Here is a 19,815-nt window from a genome sequence, read left to right as displayed (position 1 = left end):
TGTAATTGTAATCGGCTTACCTAGTCTTAGAGACTAAGTGTCATGACGACGCTTGTGGTGGGATTTTGGGTCGTGACACTTTCATACCTTGTGTAGGTGATATGCTGCTTTTGGCGGTTCATATGTTCGATTAAATCATTAAGCATAATTTTATGCTACCCGGTTAATTTCTCACACAAAATTCAAATCTCACATAAAACTTACTTTCTCCGAAGTGCGACGATGACGCTTTTAATGTGAAACTCGAAATTTCTCCATCCAAATCATTTAGTTCCCATCAATATTCAAGTTTTTTCGTTCAAACAAATATGAATCAGTGCACATTTGTCGCTTTGCAATCAATGGTGTGTACTTCTTCCTCTCTAAAATTCTGATCAAAACTTACTCTCTTAATACAATTTTGATACATATCAACAACTTTCTATAAAATGATAGTATTGATAATTTAAATACAAATTTTATACAACTATTTTTCAACTTTCATACAATATTCAAATAAAAAATATATATAACTATAACAAAATACAATTTATATACAATTATAATACAACTTTACTACAATTTCGTAAGTATATTGTATGTCATGTGTTCTTCTTCTTTTTCGAATTTCAATCTAAAATTCAACCAAAATCTTAGTCAATCAATTAAATAGAATGAAGAAAAAAAATCATATAGCATGAGAGAATGAAAGAAAAGAGAAAACAGCCCAGGACACACGTTGAACCACAATATCACGAATTCATGAGTTTTTATTTAAGATGTATGTATAACTAATTCAATTGAGTTTTCTATCTTTCCATAATGATTTGGAGAAAATAAGTCTAATGTATGTGGTGTGTTATTCTTCCTCTCTAAAATTCCAATCAAAACTTATTTTCTTAATACAATTTTGATACATATCAACAACTTTATGTAAAAAGATAGTATTGATAACTTAAATACAAATTTTATACAACGATTCATTATACAAATATTTTTCAACTTTAATACAACATTCAAATAAAAATTTATATATAACTACAACAGAATACAATTTACATACAATTATAATACAACTTTACTACAATTTCGTAAGTATATTGTATGTCATGTGTTTTTCTTCTTCTTCTTCGAGTTTCAATCTGAAATTCAGCCAAAATCAAGTCTAATCTTCACCAAACACCCTCAAAATTGAGATATAAACTCCAAACAATATTCTCAATTGTTTACAACAACACCCAATCCAAACAAATAATGATTTTTGAAAACCCAAATTCAATTTCAAAGCTTCAAAACTTTTTAATGGTTGTCAATGATGGAGAGTCAAACACCTTCAAAATTTATTGATTGAACACCAATTTTGCAACATGAAAGAAAATTGCCAAGTTAAAACTCTATAGTAAAACGATTAAAATCCATTGATGAATTCCATTAAAAATATAAACAACAGGAAAGAATAAAAAGTAGAGAACATCAAAGGAATTAAAATTGGGAAAAGAACAAAGAATGAGAGAGAGAGAGAGAGAGAGAGAGAGAGAGAGAGAGAGAGAGAGCAAGAACATGTATGGGAAATAATTGATTCTTTATTCAATTCCTAGTTTAAAGAGATATTCATTTTAAATTAATTTGTATATAATTGGTAAATTATATATGGCCATGTAATTAAGTTAAAACTTGATTAGGGAGGGTAATAAAATTTCATATGTAGTATAGGAAGGTAAAAATCTCTTTTACTTTTTAGTTTAAAGTGTAAATTTGGCTAGTTTTCTCTACAAAGGTTATTATTGGTATAAATAATCTTTCTTGACCGCTATTTTCTTGACACCAAAACGCTCCTGGCTTGAGTGAGACGAACATCATGTGAGGCTAGTGACAAAAAACAGCTGAGTTTATAGGGCGCCTTCGACTTCCATAACTGCTTCCAAGGCCAAACTATGTTGTTGTCCCCTTCACTGTTACAGAGGAGATTCCAGTATTCTGTCTTATCCATTGTATAGTGTAAGGTTCTTCATTCAATGCCGCCACCTCTAAATCATGTGATAGTAGCGCCACTACGGGAACTTCCCAGTCAAAACAATATCAAAAGCTCTAAGCACCAGTTATTTCCATTTCGACAATCAGTACAACTTTGATCAACCTCAAATCCAATCTTCCGCACCTTCCATAACCACAACAAACCCGGTGTAATCTCACAAGTGGGGTATGGGAAGGTAGTGTATACGCAGACCTTACCCCTACCTTGAAGGTAGAGAGGCTGTTTCCAATAACCAAATTAAAATCATGTTCATGAGATTTACATTCTTGCTCACAAGTTCCATGAAAGTTTTCTTCAACTTTGTCCAAACCAAATCCAAGAACCCAACAATTTTCCATAGGCTACAAGACTTAATTTTTACACTATATTCCCATATTACAATCCTTTGTCTTTGCAATATATCCATATATAGCATATTCTCCACTGTTTCTCAATGAGCGGGAAGTGGTCCCAAAATCTGTAACCTAGAGTTCCATCCCAGGCAAGTTTATGTCCTCAATCCATCTATCCTAGTATGGTCAACCATGTGGGACCTGAAACTCATTTGGTTTGATAACACAACTGCAACTAGATCTTTGATTACACCTCTGAGAACTACCACTAGAATGTTTTTCATGCTCATTGATGAAGGACTACCATGAAGTCAACCAGCAAAATCAAGAGAAGGTAATGGAAGCCCATATGTCATATACGTATACCTTTGACGTCAAGTTCACAGAAGATAGGTATATGCATATCGCTTGTCTCAGCATCGTAGTCCCTGAAGAAAAAACATTAGGTTTAATTTTCAGCTATTAAAGAAACAAGAAAGTGAGATGTCACTTTTCACCAAAAAAATTTATAACTTGGAAGCACAACAAAACAAAATAGACATCACTGAGTAAGCATTTGATACCATTATATACCGGATAGGGAAACCTCACAGAAACCATAGAAAAGACATGAAGACTACCCCACCCCACCCCCAAAAAAAGAAAAACCATAACTCAAGAATACTGTCCTAACATGGGTTGGACACCATACGCAAGCTCAAGGAAAACACGAAAGTCCTATATGAAGAGTCATTGGGTATTTGTAAACATTGTGCATTGTTTGCAAAAGTTGCAACCAATTTGGGGAAAATATTGATTTGCAGTATTAAAACTAGTCAAATATGCCTTCAGAAAATCTTTTCTTATAGTATGTGATATCTAATATGATAACAACTTTATCAGGAAGTGGCAGCAAGTGGGGAGCCAAGAAACTAAACTTAAAACTTAGTAAATATGTGCTTTTTGACAAAGACTGTCATTGTGATTCCCAAGCATGAACTACCAAACTGGTAGATCAAAGAACTTACGCTTAGAACCATAAGGAAATCGAGGTCAACCTTGATGGAAATATTTATGACAGCTCTAAAAAAAGGCCCTCTTAAGTCCAAAAGCACATTTCTGAAAAAGAAGCACCCCTCTCTGCCAGGATGATGTCTCACTAACAGGCAGTTCGTTGGAGAGCAAGTGTCAAGTTGAGCACCAATACGTATCTTCTCCAGCAAGTAATTTCTCCTTAATTTTCCACGATCAATCAGGCAAATTTCACATTAGCTACCAATTTCCTAATGTCAAAATAACAAACTTAGAACAAGAGGGCTTATTTGCAGTTCTACATATATGAAAGAGATATTGCTTTTCTCTAAGCAAGCCCTACGGATTAGATAATTTTGACAAGAATAGAGAAAAAATAAGGAGCAGAAATCTCCCTTAAAGACAAAATACTAACTACATAGAAAATAGTACTCCCTCTGTTTCAACTTATGTGAGCCTATTTCCTTTTTACTACGTTTAAAAAAGAATGACCCCTTTCTAAATTTGGAAACAATATAATTTTTCTTTCCATTTTACCCTTATTGAGATGATTTATAGCCACACAAATATCTATGGATTGTTTTAGACCACAAGTTTCAAAAGTCCACCATTCTTTCTTAAACTATGTGCCCAGTCAAATAGGTTCACATAAATTGAAACTGGAGCGAGTTAGACAGCAACTAGTAGAGCAATTGTGTACCTTTGTTGTACACCAGCAAGGAAATGCAAAAAGGAAGAAGCAGAAATCTCAAAATGCCAGAATTTGATGGTCATAATCTTCATTTTGCATAAACAGCAAGGAGGTTAGAACTTGTCATCAGGAACAAAGCCTCTCTGCAGCATTTCATCATGGAAACGAAAAGCCTCCTTCAAGTTATCCAGAGAGACATGTCCATTTATCAATGATGTATATGTGGATTTGTCAGGGTTAATACCCCTCTCGACCATTTTTCTATACAGCATGTTGGCTTCCTTCATTCGACCAAATTTACAGAAACCATCCAGTATGGTATTATAGGTAATCACATCAGGTGACAGCCCTTGATTTCCCATTTCATTAACCAAGTCTAAAGCTTTATCCATATTCCCCTCTCTTATAAACCCATCAAGAAGAGTATTGTAAGTAACTGAATCCGGAAATAGTCTTTGGGACCGCATGTTATTCAGAAACTTATCTGCCCTCGAAGCATCACCAGACCTGCAATAGCCCTTGATAATAGAGTTGCAAGTCACAATAGTAGGTTTGATACCTAGGTCAATCATCTCATCCCATAGTCTTAATGCATCGGATACACAACCCTTGTTACAAAAGCCATTTATGAGAATACTGTATGTAATATAATTAGGAGAAATATTCACAGAGATCATCTCATCCCTTAAGTTGAAAGCTTTTTCCATATCACCAACCTTACAAAATCCATCAATCAAGCTGTTGTATGTCACAACGTCAGGCCTGAGGTTTCTCAGCAGCATGCCCTCAAATAGGGTCAGTGCTTTGTCCATGTTACCACACTTGCAACATCCATTTATAAGCGTAGTGAAAGTGTAAAAATCAGGATTTACACCTCTTTCCACCATCTCATTGAAAAGCTCATCAGCTTCATGAAGCATCTTTTCTTTGCATAATCCATTCAATACGGTATTGTAAGTCACCACATCCATATGCAAACCCTGCTCCAGCATTTCATCACGCATCTTCATAGCCTCCTTCATAGATCCATTTCTACAAAAACCACCGATGAGAATTGTGTAGACTACATTATCTGGTGTAAGACCCTTGGATTTCATATCCTCATAGTACGCCAATGAGCAGTCGAGACGACCCGTTCTTGAAAACAACCCAATAAGAGAACTATAACTAACCAAATCAGGGATGATAGCTCGACACAACATTTCTTTGAAAACAGATTCTGCTTCCTGCAAGTTACCTGTTCTACAGCACTCAGCAAGCAAAGTGTTATAACTAGCGGTATCAGGGGCCAGTCCGCTCTCTGCCAACTCAACCAAAAGTTGCCGTGTAATGTCCATTCTTACATAAACCATTGATTATTGAATTATAAGTCAAAAGACATGGTCTCAACCCTGTAACTTTCATCAAGTTTATCACTTCATAGGCTTCTTCCAGAAGCCCCACGTGACAATATGCATTTATCAAAGTATTGTAAGTCACCATATCCGGAAAAATTCCCTTTTCTTCCATTTCTTGAATAAACTGCTTCACACTTTCAATTTTCTCATCTTTACACAAAGCATTCACCATTATATTAAGGGTATATACATTTGGCTGAATGTCACTTCCTCTCATCTCACCATACACTTCCCATGCCAAGTCGACCCAACCAATCTTAACAAGCCCTCCTAGAAGACCATTACACGCATTAATCGAAACACAAAGATTCCTACTTTGCAACAACCTAAATGCTTCTACAGACTCCCTAATCTTCCTAGCTTGTACATAAGTCCTAATCAACAAATCAAAAGCATATGGATTCGACCCGCATATCCCATAAGTTGACACCAAAGATTCCACAATCTCAATTCTTGAAACACCACTTCGTCTAATCATCCTAAGGATAAAAGCCTGTGCATCAGCTACCCTCTTACACCTAATCAACACATGTACCACAGCGCTCAATGAAGTCGAGGAATGCTTGAAATTAGGACAATTTACATTAATCAAGTTGATGAATTTTTGAGCTAAATGCAAATTATCACGACAATTACCAAGAACTTCAAGAAAAGTAGATGGATTTAAACGATGTAATAATAGTGATGAATTGGTGATTGTCTTACCTTGTTTTAGGTTCCATAGAATTTTCTGGACTAAAAAAGTGTCATCAGATGGTGGGGTTGTTGTGGTGGAGGTGGGAAGTGAAGCAGAAGTTGTTGATGTGCCTCTGATGGTGGATTTAGGAAGGCATAGTAGGCGCTGTGCTTGTGCTGCTGCCATGGGAAATTGGCGTTTTGGGACTGCCATAGTAGTGTCACTAAAGTCTGGAACTATATATTTGGCTCTTGGAACATGCTAGTTTTCCATTGCCAAACTAAGGTAAGGGCAAATAGGGGAAAATGAAAGAACTATTTGGAGAAGAAAGAGGTAAAAACACCTTCTATTTTGTTGTTTTGAAGGAGAGTGATTAGGGAGTAGAGGCGGGGCCAGATGAGAATTATTAAAAATGAGAGAATTGGGGATAAGAAATTAAAAACCAAAGAAAATAAAAAAGAGCCACCCAATCTCCTCTCTCCTTCTTCTCTAATCCTCTTCCTCCTCTACTCAAGTTTGTTCTTCGTTTGTTAGAGGTGATTTAGACCACTTTTGAATCAAATTTTGAAGTCCATTATCATTAAAAACCAATCTTGAAGTTTTAAAATGGATTTTGAAAATTCGGCCGTGTTCTTTTGAAGTGGGGTATTATTTAAAATTATTAGGAATAATATTTGAAGGTTGAGTACAAAATTTGAAATTATTTGGAGTTAGATTTGAATTGATCTAGCATTAAAAACCTTGTTGAAACTTTTTCACAAAAAATCTCTCAAGATGATCATGTTCTCTTAGAGGTTTCAACCGGTAAATATTTCAAACATCGCCAAAGATGTTATAATGTTTAAAAACCCATGGATAACAACAACAACAACAACAACAACAACAACAACAACAACAATAACAAATTCAGTGTAATTATACAAGTAGAGTCTGGGGAGGATAGTGTATATGCAGCCTTACCCTTACCTTACGAAAGTGAATAGGTTGTTTTCAATATACTCTCGGCTCAAGTAAAGCATTATAAAAAGAAATATAATAGTAGAAAAGTCATGCAAGATAAGCAGTATCAACAACAAGATAATAAGATAACAGAAGCAAAAGAAATAACTGGTAGTACTATAAATCTAAGGATAAGAAAATACAAGAATAATACTAAAACTATTGGTATGGCAAAGAGAAACGCTGGACTACCTACTAGTCTTCTACCTAATTCTCGCTCTTTACACCTTCCTATCAAGGGATATGTCCTTGCTAAGTTGGAGTTGTGTTATGTCCTGCATAATCATCTATCTTCAATACTTCTAAGGTCTACCTCTACCTCTTCTTAGACCAACCAAGGTCAACCTCTTGCACCCGCTTACTGGGGCATCTATGCATCTCCTCTTCACTTGTCCGAACCATCTCAGCCTCATCTTTCGCATCTTCTCCACCACAGATGTCACTCCCACGTTATCCCGAATATCTTCATTCTGAATCTTGTCTCTCCTAGTATGACTGCACATCCATCTCAGTATCTTTATTTTCGCTACTTTCATCTTCTGGACATGAGAGTTATTAATTGGCCAACACTCCACCTCATACAACATAGTCGATCTAATAACCACTTTGTAGATCTTACCTTTAAGTCTTAATGGTACCTTCTTGTCACATAATACATCGGATGCAAGCCTCAATTTTATCCATCCTGCTCTAATACGATATGTCACATCATCATCAATCTCCTTGTTACTTTTGATTATAAACCCAAGATACTTGAAACTCCTTCTCTTGGGATGACTTATGTATCAAGCCTCAATTCCACGTCAACCTCTTGTTGTTAAACTTACACTCCTTGTATTCTGTCTTAGATCTTCTCAGCTTGAAACCTTTAGGCTCTAAAATCTATCTCCAAACCTTCAGCCTAGTGTTAACCCCGCCTCGCGTCTCATCAATCAATACTATATCATCTGCAAATGATATGCACCATGGAACCTCCCCTTGAATGTAGCGCATCAATTCATAGGCTAAGAGTTGGTCCCTGGTGCAATACCATCTCGACTGAGAAGTGTTCAAATTCTCTTTTTAGTGTCCTAATCCGAGTCTTGACCCCATTATACATATTTTTAATCACCCTAGTGTATGTTACATGCAACGACTCGACCGGTCGTTTTGAGAATTAGCGTCTCGTTCGACAGCATAAGGTCTCGAGCAACTTCGTATTATGTGTTATGACTTGCTTGTGTGGTCGAGTTTGGTTTTCGGATGATGTGGGGTCAATTGGAAGAAGGATTCTTGTTTTAGAAGCTTAAGCGGTAAGAGTTGACCGAAGTTTTGACTTTTGTGTAGACGACTCCAAAATGACATTTTGATGGTTCCAATAGTTCCGTATGGTGATTTGAGTCTTAGGAGCATGCCCGGATGTTGATTTGGAGGTCCGAAGGTCATTTCGATATTAATTGGCGAAAGTTGAAAAGTTGGAAGATTTTTGGAAAGTTTGACCAGGAGTGGACATTTTGATATCGGGATCGGATTTCGATTCCGGAAGTTAGAGTAGGTCTGTAATGTCAATTATGACTTGTATGCAAAATTTGAGTTCAATCGGACGTGATTTGATAGGTTTCGGCATCGAATGTAGAAGTTCAAAAGTTCATTAGGCTTGAATCGATGCGCGATTCGTGGTTTTAGCGTTGTTTGATGTGATTTTAAGGTTTGACTAAGTTCATATCGTGTTTTAGAACTTGTTGGTATATTTGGTTGAGGTCCCAGGGTCCTCGGGTGAGTTTCGGATGGTTAACAGATCATTTTTTGGACTTAGGGATGTGCTGAAGTTTTTCTGGTATTTGTATCTGGTTTTCTTGTACACGATCGCGTGGGAAGGTTTGCGATCTTGTAGGCTAATTGGGGAAGCTGGGGGAGTTTGTTCTTTGCGATCTCCAGTTAGGGCATGTGATCGCGTAAGATGGAGGATATTGAGCATAGCGAATGTGTGGGAAGGGCCGCATTCGCGTAGAAGAAGTGAAGCAGCAGCTGAGTTCATGCTTTGTTCTTCGCGACCGCGTAAAGAGGGATGTGATCGCGTAGGTCTGAGGAGGCAGTGGTCCGCGTTCACAGGTGTAGTGACGTGTTCGCGTAGACTTGAAGTTCTGGGCGGCTGATTTGGGCTTCGCGATCGCGAGGCAATTTCCGTGATCGCGATGAATGGTCGTCTGGGCAGAACTTAAATATTTCAAAACGAGGGTTTGAGTTCATAATATAAATGTGATTTTGGGAGCTCGCTCAGTTGGAGGCGATTCTTGGAGAGATTTTCAAGGTAGTGGTTGGGGTGAGTGATTCTTACTTAGTTTTGATTAAATTCCATGGTTATGTCTTTGATTTCATCATTTAATTAGTGATTTGGGTTGAAAATTAGGGGAAAATGGAGGAAAGTTCTTAGGCCGAATTTTGGGGATTTGAGCCAGATTTTGGTATCGGATTTGTGTAATTCTTGTATGGTTGGACTCGATATCGAATGAGTGTTCAATTTTTGTAATTTTTGTCGGGTTCCAAGACGTGGGCTTGGGTCGACTTTTTGGAGCGATTTTTCAACTCTTAGCTAAGATCATTATTTCTGTATTTTAAATTAGTTTCCTATAGTTATATTTATAGTATGAAATTATTTTGGCTAGATTCGAGCCTTTCTGAAGTGTGTTATATAGATGTGTATGTTGTATAACTAATGTGAGGAAGTGGTGAGAAGAGTGGGAGAAATGGGAAGTGAGGGGTGGATATGTCACGACCCAATTTCACCTGTAGGTCGTGATGGCGCCCAACACTACAGCTAGGCAAGCCAACTAATAAATTAAGCATACATTGATAAAATTTAAAACCAAGAAAATATAAACCCAAACTCTACCAATGTGTGTGCCAAGACCTGGTGTCACAAGTGAATGAGCATCTAGTAGATTATACAATACTCCAAATATTGTCTGAAATGAAATAGACAGAATGTATATATAAGAAGAGACACTGGTAGCTGCAGAACGGCTCAGAAAGGCAGCTCACCGTTATGTCTCGGGATGACGTGAGTATGCGATGATAGGTCCTCCACTAGAACCTGCCTCAGGTCCTGCACAAAAAGTGTAGCAAGTGTAGTATGAGTACGTAAACAACGTGTACCCAGTAAGTATCAAGCCTAATCTCGAAGTGGTAGAGACGAGATGGCCGACTTTGACACTCACTATGGGTCAATAATAATAACTGAAATAGAACTAGAACTTTTAAATCAGCATGATTTGCAGAATTTACAATAATTTATTTAATCAGCGGAAATAATCAAATTCCTTCAAATGTAACAATCCTAAATATATAAATTTAATTCCTTCGACTCAAATAATTTCCAATTTATTAATTAAATCTCATTTACAGGAGTAACAATTAATTTCTTAACAAGCAAGAATAATAATTTATTAAATTTCAAGGATTTTTCAATTTATTAATTAGCTTCACAAGCTGAAATAATTTATTAAAGTATCTGGTAATTATTATTATTAAGCACGATTTCTGCCGAGGACGTACGACCCGATCCAGAGTGTCGTGTACACTGCCGAGGGACGTGCGGCGTGATCCATAGATGCATCTATATTTCCGAGGCGTTCGGCCCGCTCCACAAGAAAGGAGGATATTTTCTTATGTGCCTCCGGAAGGACAGTATGTTTATTATAAGATAAATTTGGGAGGAGAACAATTTCTTTTTAATAATTAATTGATTTAAACAAAAATTAAACCTAAGCATATGAATTTCCATCCTTTAATATCTTTATCTAACAATTCACAATATCTTCATATAGATATCAATTAATATAAATAAATCAAAGAATACAATTTACACAAGTAAGGCATGCTTTGAGTCCTAAACTATTCGGACTTTAGCATTTAATAGTAGCTACGCATGGACTCTCGTCACCTCGTGCGTACGTAGCCCCCACAATTAGCAACAATTATTTAATTTTTAATCACCTATGAGGTAATTTTCCCCTCACAAGATTAGACAAGAGACTTACCTCGTCTTGCTCTAATTTAATCCAAAATTTTGCCTTTTCCACGATTTTTCAACTCTGTATGGCTCGAATCTAGCCAAAATAATTTGATACAATCACTAAAAATTATAGAAAATAAATTCTATAAGGAAATACTACATTTTTAATAAAAATCCCAAAATTAATTAAAAATTCGCCCGCGGGGCCCACATCTCGGAATCCGGCGAAAGTTATGAAATCCGACAACCCATTAAATTACGAGTCCAACCATACCAGTTTCACTCAAATCCGACTCCGAATCGATACCGAAATCTCAAAATTTCGTTTCTATGAGATTTCTAAACTTTTCCAAATTTCAATCTCAAAACACTAATTTATGGTGAAAACAATGATATACTTATATATGTAGACCAAATCCGAGTTAGAATCACTTACCCCAATATTTTTCCCCTTGAAAATCTGCCAAAAATCGTCTCTGCTCAAGCTCAAGTTCGTCAAAAATAGCAAATGGGACGAATGCCCTCTTTTTATAAAACTGCCCAACAGCCTTCGGAACTGGTCCTCGAACTGGGCCTCGATCGCGGCTTAGATCACAGGCTCGAGCCTGGACCTCGGCCATGGCCTCGATCAGGGCATCGAACATGTGCCTTCGATCAGGGCCTCAATCATGGCATCGAGCTTGAACCTTCGATCAGGGCATCGAGCATGGGCCTCGATCCTAGCCCTCGAGCATTACCTTCGATCATTCCCTCGAGCTTGAGCCTTTGATCATGCCCTCAAGCTTGAGCCATCAATCATGCCCTCGAGCCTTGCCTTCGATCGAGGCTTCGATACTGAGCCTCGTCCCTGGCTTCGACTCAGGCCTCGATCGTGGGCTCGATATCTGGGCTCGATCACAGCCTAGAATGTCCAACAGAAGAGGAAAAATTGCAGCAGCTTTTAACTCAAATTTTTGATCCGTTAACCATCCGAAACTCACCCGAGGCCCTCAGGACCTCAACTAAATATACCAACAAGTCCTAAAACATCATACGAACTTAGTTGAACCTCTAAATCACATCAAACAACGCTAAAACCATGAATCATACCCCAATTCAAGTTTAATGAAACTAAGAGTTTTCAACTTCTACATTCAATGTCGGAACCTATCAAATCAACTCCGATTGACCTCAAATTTTATACACAAGTCATAAATTACATAACGGAGCTATGAAAATTTTCAGAACTGGATTCCGACTCCGGTATCAAAAGGTCAACTCCTCGGTCAAACTTTCAAACTTTAAATTCCTATTTTAGCCATTTCAAGCCTAATTTCACTACGGACTTCCAAATAAAATTCCGATCATGCTCCTAAGTCCAAAATCACCATACGGATCTGTTGGAATCATCAAAATTCTATTCCGGGGTCGTTTTCTAAAAAAATATTGACCGAAGTCAAACTTAGCACATTAAGGCCAACTTAAGGAACCAAGTGTTCCGGTTTCACCTCAAACACTTCCAAATCCCGAACCAATCATTCCCGCAAGTCATAAATTATTACAAACACGTAGGAAAGTTTTATTTTAGGGAGCGGGGTTCTAAAAGTTAAAATGACTGGTTGGGTCATTACAAATTGTGCATGTGGAGGCCGTGTACATGAGGTGACGAGTACGTACTCGGGCTTATTTGTAGAAATTTAACCGTTTAGTGCTCTTAAGTTTTTATGTTCATTGGATATGAAGTTGTTTGTTATGTTAAATCTCTCATTTACTAAATTCACTCGTACGCGTCTTAATTTGAATTAATTGCTTCATGTTCTACCCTTATTGCCGATTAAACTCTTATGTGCCTTAACTGAAGTTGTTGCCTCTTTTATCGTCATGCTATCTTTCCGTAATTGCTTAAACTTAATTGAAATCATCATTATCTCTTCCGTAATTACTTAACCTTAATTGAAATCATTATTATCTCTTCCGTAATAACTTAGCCTTAATGGAAGTTTGTTACCCCTTTCATTGTTGATGTATACTTATTCGGAGTCATTGATTCATGCTATCTCTCTTGTTGTCGAATTGTAATTTCGTGGAATCATTGTTAAACATTACCTCTCCCTTGTTGAACTATTCTTGTTGAGACTATTATTTCCCTGTTGTGTCTTTCTCTGTGAGTTCGTTCTTTCGTTTTTTTGTGTTCTGAAGTTCTTGTGTTGATTTACTTGCTGTATTCTCATGTTATTATTGTTGTTGCATTCAGTGTTGTTGAATCAAGGGCTATACATGGTTGTGATATTACAACTGATTTGAGAAAATGTTGTGGTATGTGGGCATATATTATAAAAATCATTTATTTGAGTTGTTCTGATTTTTGGCATACGTTTTTGTTGAGAAAATTATTATTGTGTTTGCACGAGGTTTCTGCCATGTTGTTGTTATTGTGTTGCACGAGGTTTCTGTTGTGCTGTTGTTATTATTGATACGCATGTGGTAGTATAAGGTCTGGGTGTTGATACGCATGCGGTGAGATAAGGTGGGCATGAAACGCGTGGCTAGTAGGGGAACTACTAGAAGCCATGCGGTGTGATAAGGTGGGCTAAAACGCGAGAAGCTATTTCGGAAAAATGATTTTCAAAACTAAATATAAAGGCTCCCGCGGTGATATAAGAAAAGTTGTAATTCATTTTACGATTTGAGACTACGAGCCGGTACCTCAGGAGGGTTCTTGTTGTTATTTCTTTTTTTTTGTGCACTTGTCTTTGATTGTTATTTTTCTTAGCATATTATTAATTGTTTTCCTCCGTGTTGCACTATTTGTTCAGTTCTATGTAGCTAATCTTATTGTGATGGTCGATACTTCAAACTTCATTGTTGCTTACACTGTACATCTCGTGGTGATCGTTTCTTATGTGCCATTCATTGTCTCTACTCTTATTTGTTGACTGAATTTATGGTAGAACATTTGCACAAGCATACACGTAGTTAAATCACTCATATCGGTTTTAAAAGGTGAATCATGACGTCATTAACCATTATACATACTGTTGTCTTCTTGCCTTTTATGTGAGGATTGTTCTATTGGCACATGAGCCGTCCGTGCGGTTATGAGTTGTAATGTGGGCACAAGATGCCAAGTGATTAGGGTTCATGAATTGGGACCCGTGAGCTGTGATAATGAGGTTTGGTACCTCGTGGAAATACTTGAACAGATCTGGTGTGAGAGCGGTAGTTCTCATTGAGTTGTTGCTGGTTTTCCCTTTTATTTGGTTTCCCCGGACTTAGAGTGTGATCAGTTACTCTACAACATTATTACCTGACTGCTTCTTGTTGAATATTGGTTACTAGTATATTATTGCAAGTATTGTTTTGTATCCCTTATCCTGCTTAGCTTTATATTAATATTGTTTCTCTATTAGTTCATCTACACACTTGTTCAGGTTGTTTAGTCTGGTAGGTGTCTTGACCGTCCCTCGTCACTACTCCACCGAGGTTAGTCTTGATACTTATTGGGTATCGCTGTAGTGTATTCATACTACGCTTCTGCACATTTTTGTGCAGATCCAGGTGCCACTGTTGTTGTTGATTATTAGCTGGCGGATCGAGCTGTGGAGACTCAAGGTAAACCTGTCGTCGCGTTCGCAGGCCTCGTAGTCACATTCTGTATTTTCATTGTACTGTTTAATTCCATTCCGAACAGTTGTATTTAGGGATTTTTCTAGCAAATTTAGTAGAGCTTATGACTTGTACTACCGATTTTGGGAATTGTAAGTTATGTATAAAGATTTTTATTTCGTATTTATCGTTGATGGTTGAATTCTTCTATTAATTTAGTAAGTGTTGGGTTTACCTAGTCTTAGAGACTAGGTTCCGTCACGACGTCCTACGGAGGAAAATTAGGATCGTCACACTACATATAAAAATACAATGGATATCTACACTTAAAAACGTGAGAGTTGCTCAAACAAATCAGACTCACTGAGAATTTAATAATGAAGTAAATACAAAGTTAAAGATTTAAAGTTTAAAGTTTATGTTGCCATCTTTTCTGTTCGCACTTTCACTGAACCAACAATAGCATAAAAATATAATAATGAACTTTTTTTTACTGGTTTCTCACTTGATGTCTGGTACCCGTATTGGAGCCCGACTATATCAGAATTCGCTCTGTGTGGGGCCTCATTTAGGAGGGGGGAAAGCGCTCCCTACCAAAGATTTTTCATACCCAGGACTCGAACCCGAGATCTCTGGTTAAGGAAAGAGCTCCATCCACTGCACCACATCTAATGATAATAATAATGAACTTTCATTCCAAAACAACCATTAGATGTTTAAAACAATCCAATGAGTTTCTTAAACATTCTGAGAGTTGTTTAAACATCTCTCGTAAGAGTTGTTTAAATATTTCAAATATCCTAATAGATGTTTAAGCATCTCTAAGGATGTTTGAATGTGGAAAAAGAACACGAGAACACAACAAGCTTGGTTTGTATTGAAAAAAATATTTAAAATATACATTTAATCATCATTCAATCAATATGTTAATATTTAAAAGTCTATTTGGCCAAGCTATTGGGAGGCCAAAAATATTTTTTTTTGATTTTTTTAAAATTTGAGGTATTTGACCAAGACAAAAAATTACTTTTGACAAAACCCTTTTTCTGCTTTGGGAGAAGCTACAAATTCTAGCTTCTTCCAAGAAACAGAAGCAGAAAATTATTTTTTTCAAGACAAAAATATTCTTATCTTGAATTGATATTTTTCAAATTATCCCTAATTAATTTTACCTTTTTCTTTTTTAATTCTACCATTCTTTTCTATTTCCGTCGTATTCCATTCTCCTTCTCATATTCTTCTTTGGAATAATCTCTCAATTATAAATATATTCTTGCTTTTATATGTAGTAGATTGTCAATTAATATTGAAAGATATATTTCTCTATATTTGAATCATCAATACCAGATATCCAATATTATTACTTTGGATAACTATAATTTGTATTGATTAAAATTTTTAAGATATATTTACATTACGTTTATAATGTGGTAAATAAAAATAAAAAAGTTAATTGAATTATTTTATAATAAATATTTCAATTTCATTTCTCTCTTTGAATTAATAGTAATTGTAAATTACTTTTTTACTGTTCTTTTTGTAATTTAAAACTCAAAAGCATTTGTAAGCATCTAAATTTGTTCGGATTTAAAACCATAAAATTATTTGGACTATATCTTTAAATCTAAGATATCTTAGTTCAAATAAATTTATTAGGCTAATAGTTGAATTAGTTATATAAATCCAATATATATGGATCAGATTAAAAAAATCCATTGGGCTAGCCCATTTAATTGGGCTACAAGTGATGAGCCCACTTCATTAGGCCCAATATGTCATCTTCCTAGAGGCCCAGTTTGGTGCCACGTGTCAAATGACGTGGCATGCCAAGTCAAGCGGAAGAGCCAATAGAATCATGCCATATGTCAAAATCACAAGGCATGCCAAGTCAAATTAAAAGGCCAATGAAGCCACACCACGAGTGCAAGTGACACGTTCTGACTAATCGAATACGGCCTTGTACTCTTCAATCTGATTGGTCGGAAAGAGTTTGTTCATATCATAACTCTTCCCTCTCACAACTATAAATAGAGGTCTTCATAATCCAGAAAAGAAGGGAGCTCGTGGATCAAGAAGACACAAGGGAGCTCATGGATCAAAGGCCACAATTCTCTGCAAACTGCAAGTGTTCAAGCATTCAAGATCAAGAACGAAGTCAAATCAAATACAAGGCGCTCAAGATCAAGGCTACTTGTTCGTGATAAAATTTGTGGCAACAATCAAAGCGTTCACGACGGATAAATCAAATTCAAATTTAAGATCAAGTTCAAAGGCCCTTGAATTTATATTGGGAAAGAAGAATCAGGGGATTCATAGAGATTGTACACTATAATTGTTGCAATATTTTTCGGTCTTGATTTTATTTTCTCGACGCAAATTAATTATCTACAAATTCTAGCACGCCCGGTGGGACAATCTCTACCTCTCATCTCAACTTTTCAATCACCAAAGTTTAAGAATGTAACGACCCAACTTGTCGTTTTAAGAATTAATGCCCCGTTCAGTGACTTGAGGTCTCGAACAGCTTCGCAATATGTATTATGACCCGCGGGTATGGTCGAGTTTGATTTACTGAAGATTCGGAATTTTATTTAAAGAACAATTCTTATTTAGAAGTTTAAATGGAAAGAGTTGACCAGGGAGTTGACTTTTGAGCAAACAATCCCGGAATGGAATTTTGATGATATCAATAGCTTCGTATGATGATTTTCAACTTAGGCTTATGTTCGGATTTGGATTTGGAAGTCCGTAGGACAATTCGACGCATTTTGGCCAAAGTTGAAAAATAGAAGATTTTTGAAAAAAAAAAACAAATCCTACTGAAGGGTGAATTTTTGATAACGAGGTCGGATTTCGATTCTGGAAATGGGAATAGCTCCATTAAGTCAATTATGACTTGTGTGCAAAATTTGAAGTCATTCCGGATTGATTTGATACGTTTCGGCGCAAAACATAAAAGTTGGGAGATTCGAAAACTCATAACTCGATTCGAGGCGCGACTCATAATTTTGACGTTGTTTGACGAGATTTGAAGCCTCCACTAAGTTCGTATTGTATTATGGAACGTGTTGGTACATTTGGTTGAGGTTCTGGAGGCCTTGGGTGTATTTCGGGTGAGTTTTGAGCGAGTCCGGGCATTACCGGAACTGAGGCATGGTTCTGGTGCTTAATTTTTCTCGGGCGGAAGCAAAATTTAGCTCAGGGCGGCAAATATTCCGCTGAGGGCGGAGGAGGGGGCGCGGACCGCGTACATTTGGTCGCGGAGGCGCTCCAGGAAGTTCTGCAAACCCGTTGGTCCGACTTCGGAAGCCTATATCTTTTGATCTACAAGGAAATTTGAGATGATTCAAAAGCGAAAGTTGTAGCTCTTCGTGTCTAGTTTCCAGAAAAGTAAAGAAGTCATCATTTGAACATCTATAGAGAAAGTTATGGCCAAACTACTAAATCCTGGAAGTGCTGCCCCAAGAATTTCGCGGCCGCATCATCTTTTCACGACCGCGGGACCTGGGGCACGGCCGCGGTTGGAATTTTGTGGACCGCGTCGGGGAGTTCAGAGGGTGCACTATATAAACAGGGTTTCGGGCATTATTTCACATTTTTAACCTAGGGAGCTCGGTTTGTGGCGATTTCTCGAGGGTTTTTTCAAGAAATTCATCAGGGTAAGTGATTCTAACTTAGATTTGGTTAATATACAAGAATATATCACTGATTTCATCAATTAATTAGTACTTTTAGATTGAAATTTTGGGGAAAAATTGTAGAAACTTCATAAACTACAAATTTAAGATTTGGATGTCTATTTGTTATTGGAATTCGATAAAATTGGTATGATTGAACTCATTCCGGAATGGGTGTTCGGATTTCATGAATATTATATCGGGTTCTGAGGGGCGGGCCCCGCGTTGACTTTTGTTGACTTTTTTGAATAAATTTCTAAGTCGACGTTTTATTATTCGGAATTATTTCCGATGAATTTTAATGAAGTTATACAACTGATTTGAATAGATTTGAGCTGTTTGGAAGCCAATTCAAGAAAGAAGGCAATTTTGGAATATCGGCATAACTTCAAAAAGGTAAGTGTCTTGCTTAACCTCGAGTGGGGGAATTATGCCTTAGGCATTGAGTCTTATGTGCCATTTGTGAAATGTGAAAAGCCGTGTACGTGAGGTGATGAGTACGTACTCGGACTTATACGTGCAAATTCATTGAATTAAAGTCTTAGGCATTATTGTGTAGTAAATTAAAAAATTGTGGAAAATTATTAAATCATCTGTCTTCCATGCCTAAATCCTTATTGTTGAATTTGTTTTTATATGATAATTTGATGTGATTGTTACTTGAAATATTTATGAAATGTCGTGAGTATTGTTGGTTTAATATTTCTTGGAAATAAATTCCAATATGAATTTTCTTATGCAAATAATTAATTTAAGCGAGCTTAAGAAGAAGTGTTAATATAATTATCTAAATTTACATTAATGAAGGTTTTGCTTTATGCCGAGTAATATCTATCTATATTGATTATTTTTGGGTGTTATATACATTGTGTGGAGCCTTGGGCTATTTGTTGTGAAATTAATTGATTTTGTTATATCTTTGAAATTTGGTTATGGCCATTGGAAAAATTGTGATATGAATTGATTTTATTATGTTGCCGTGTTAATTTCCCGTGTAAATTGTTGTATTGTGTGAGTTATTATTTTACGGAGATAAGGTGGCATTTCACCGTTGATATTATGCGGGTATAAGGGTGGCATTTCACTATTGTTGTGTTTGTTGAAATATTGTCTGGGCGGAGCGATAAAGGTGTCTATAGGAGTGATAAAGGTGACAATAGGAGCGATAAGGGTGGCTATTGATATTGTCTGGGCGGAGCGATAAGGGTGGCTATAGGAGCGATAAGGGCGGCAATAGGAGCGATAAGAGTGGCTATTGTCAGGGACGATATGTGATGATGTGGGGTTGTGGTGTTGATAATTTTTATGTGATGTTGTGATTTGTTTGTGTTTATTTTTATATCTTGTGCAATTTGTCGTGTTGTTGGTAAATTGGTAACAATCTAATTTATTTTGAAATTGAGAGCCTGTGGCCATTGCCAGGCGGATTATAAAATAAA

At 36.6% G+C, this 19,815-nt stretch overlaps 1 pseudogene; it reads right to left on the bottom strand.

The window, feature by feature from the left end:
• Positions 1 to 1,691: 1,691 nt before the first annotated feature.
• On the bottom strand, positions 1,692 to 6,645 carry LOC142167878 (uncharacterized; annotated as a pseudogene).
• Positions 6,646 to 19,815: the final 13,170 nt, after the last annotated feature.

This window comes from Nicotiana tabacum, chromosome 13 (assembly GCF_000715075.1).
Source record: "Nicotiana tabacum cultivar K326 chromosome 13, ASM71507v2, whole genome shotgun sequence".
Classification (NCBI taxonomy): Eukaryota; Viridiplantae; Streptophyta; class Magnoliopsida; order Solanales; family Solanaceae; genus Nicotiana; species Nicotiana tabacum.
Note: the sequence above shows the minus strand (reverse complement) of the source record. Positions and strands in the feature narration are given on the sequence as shown.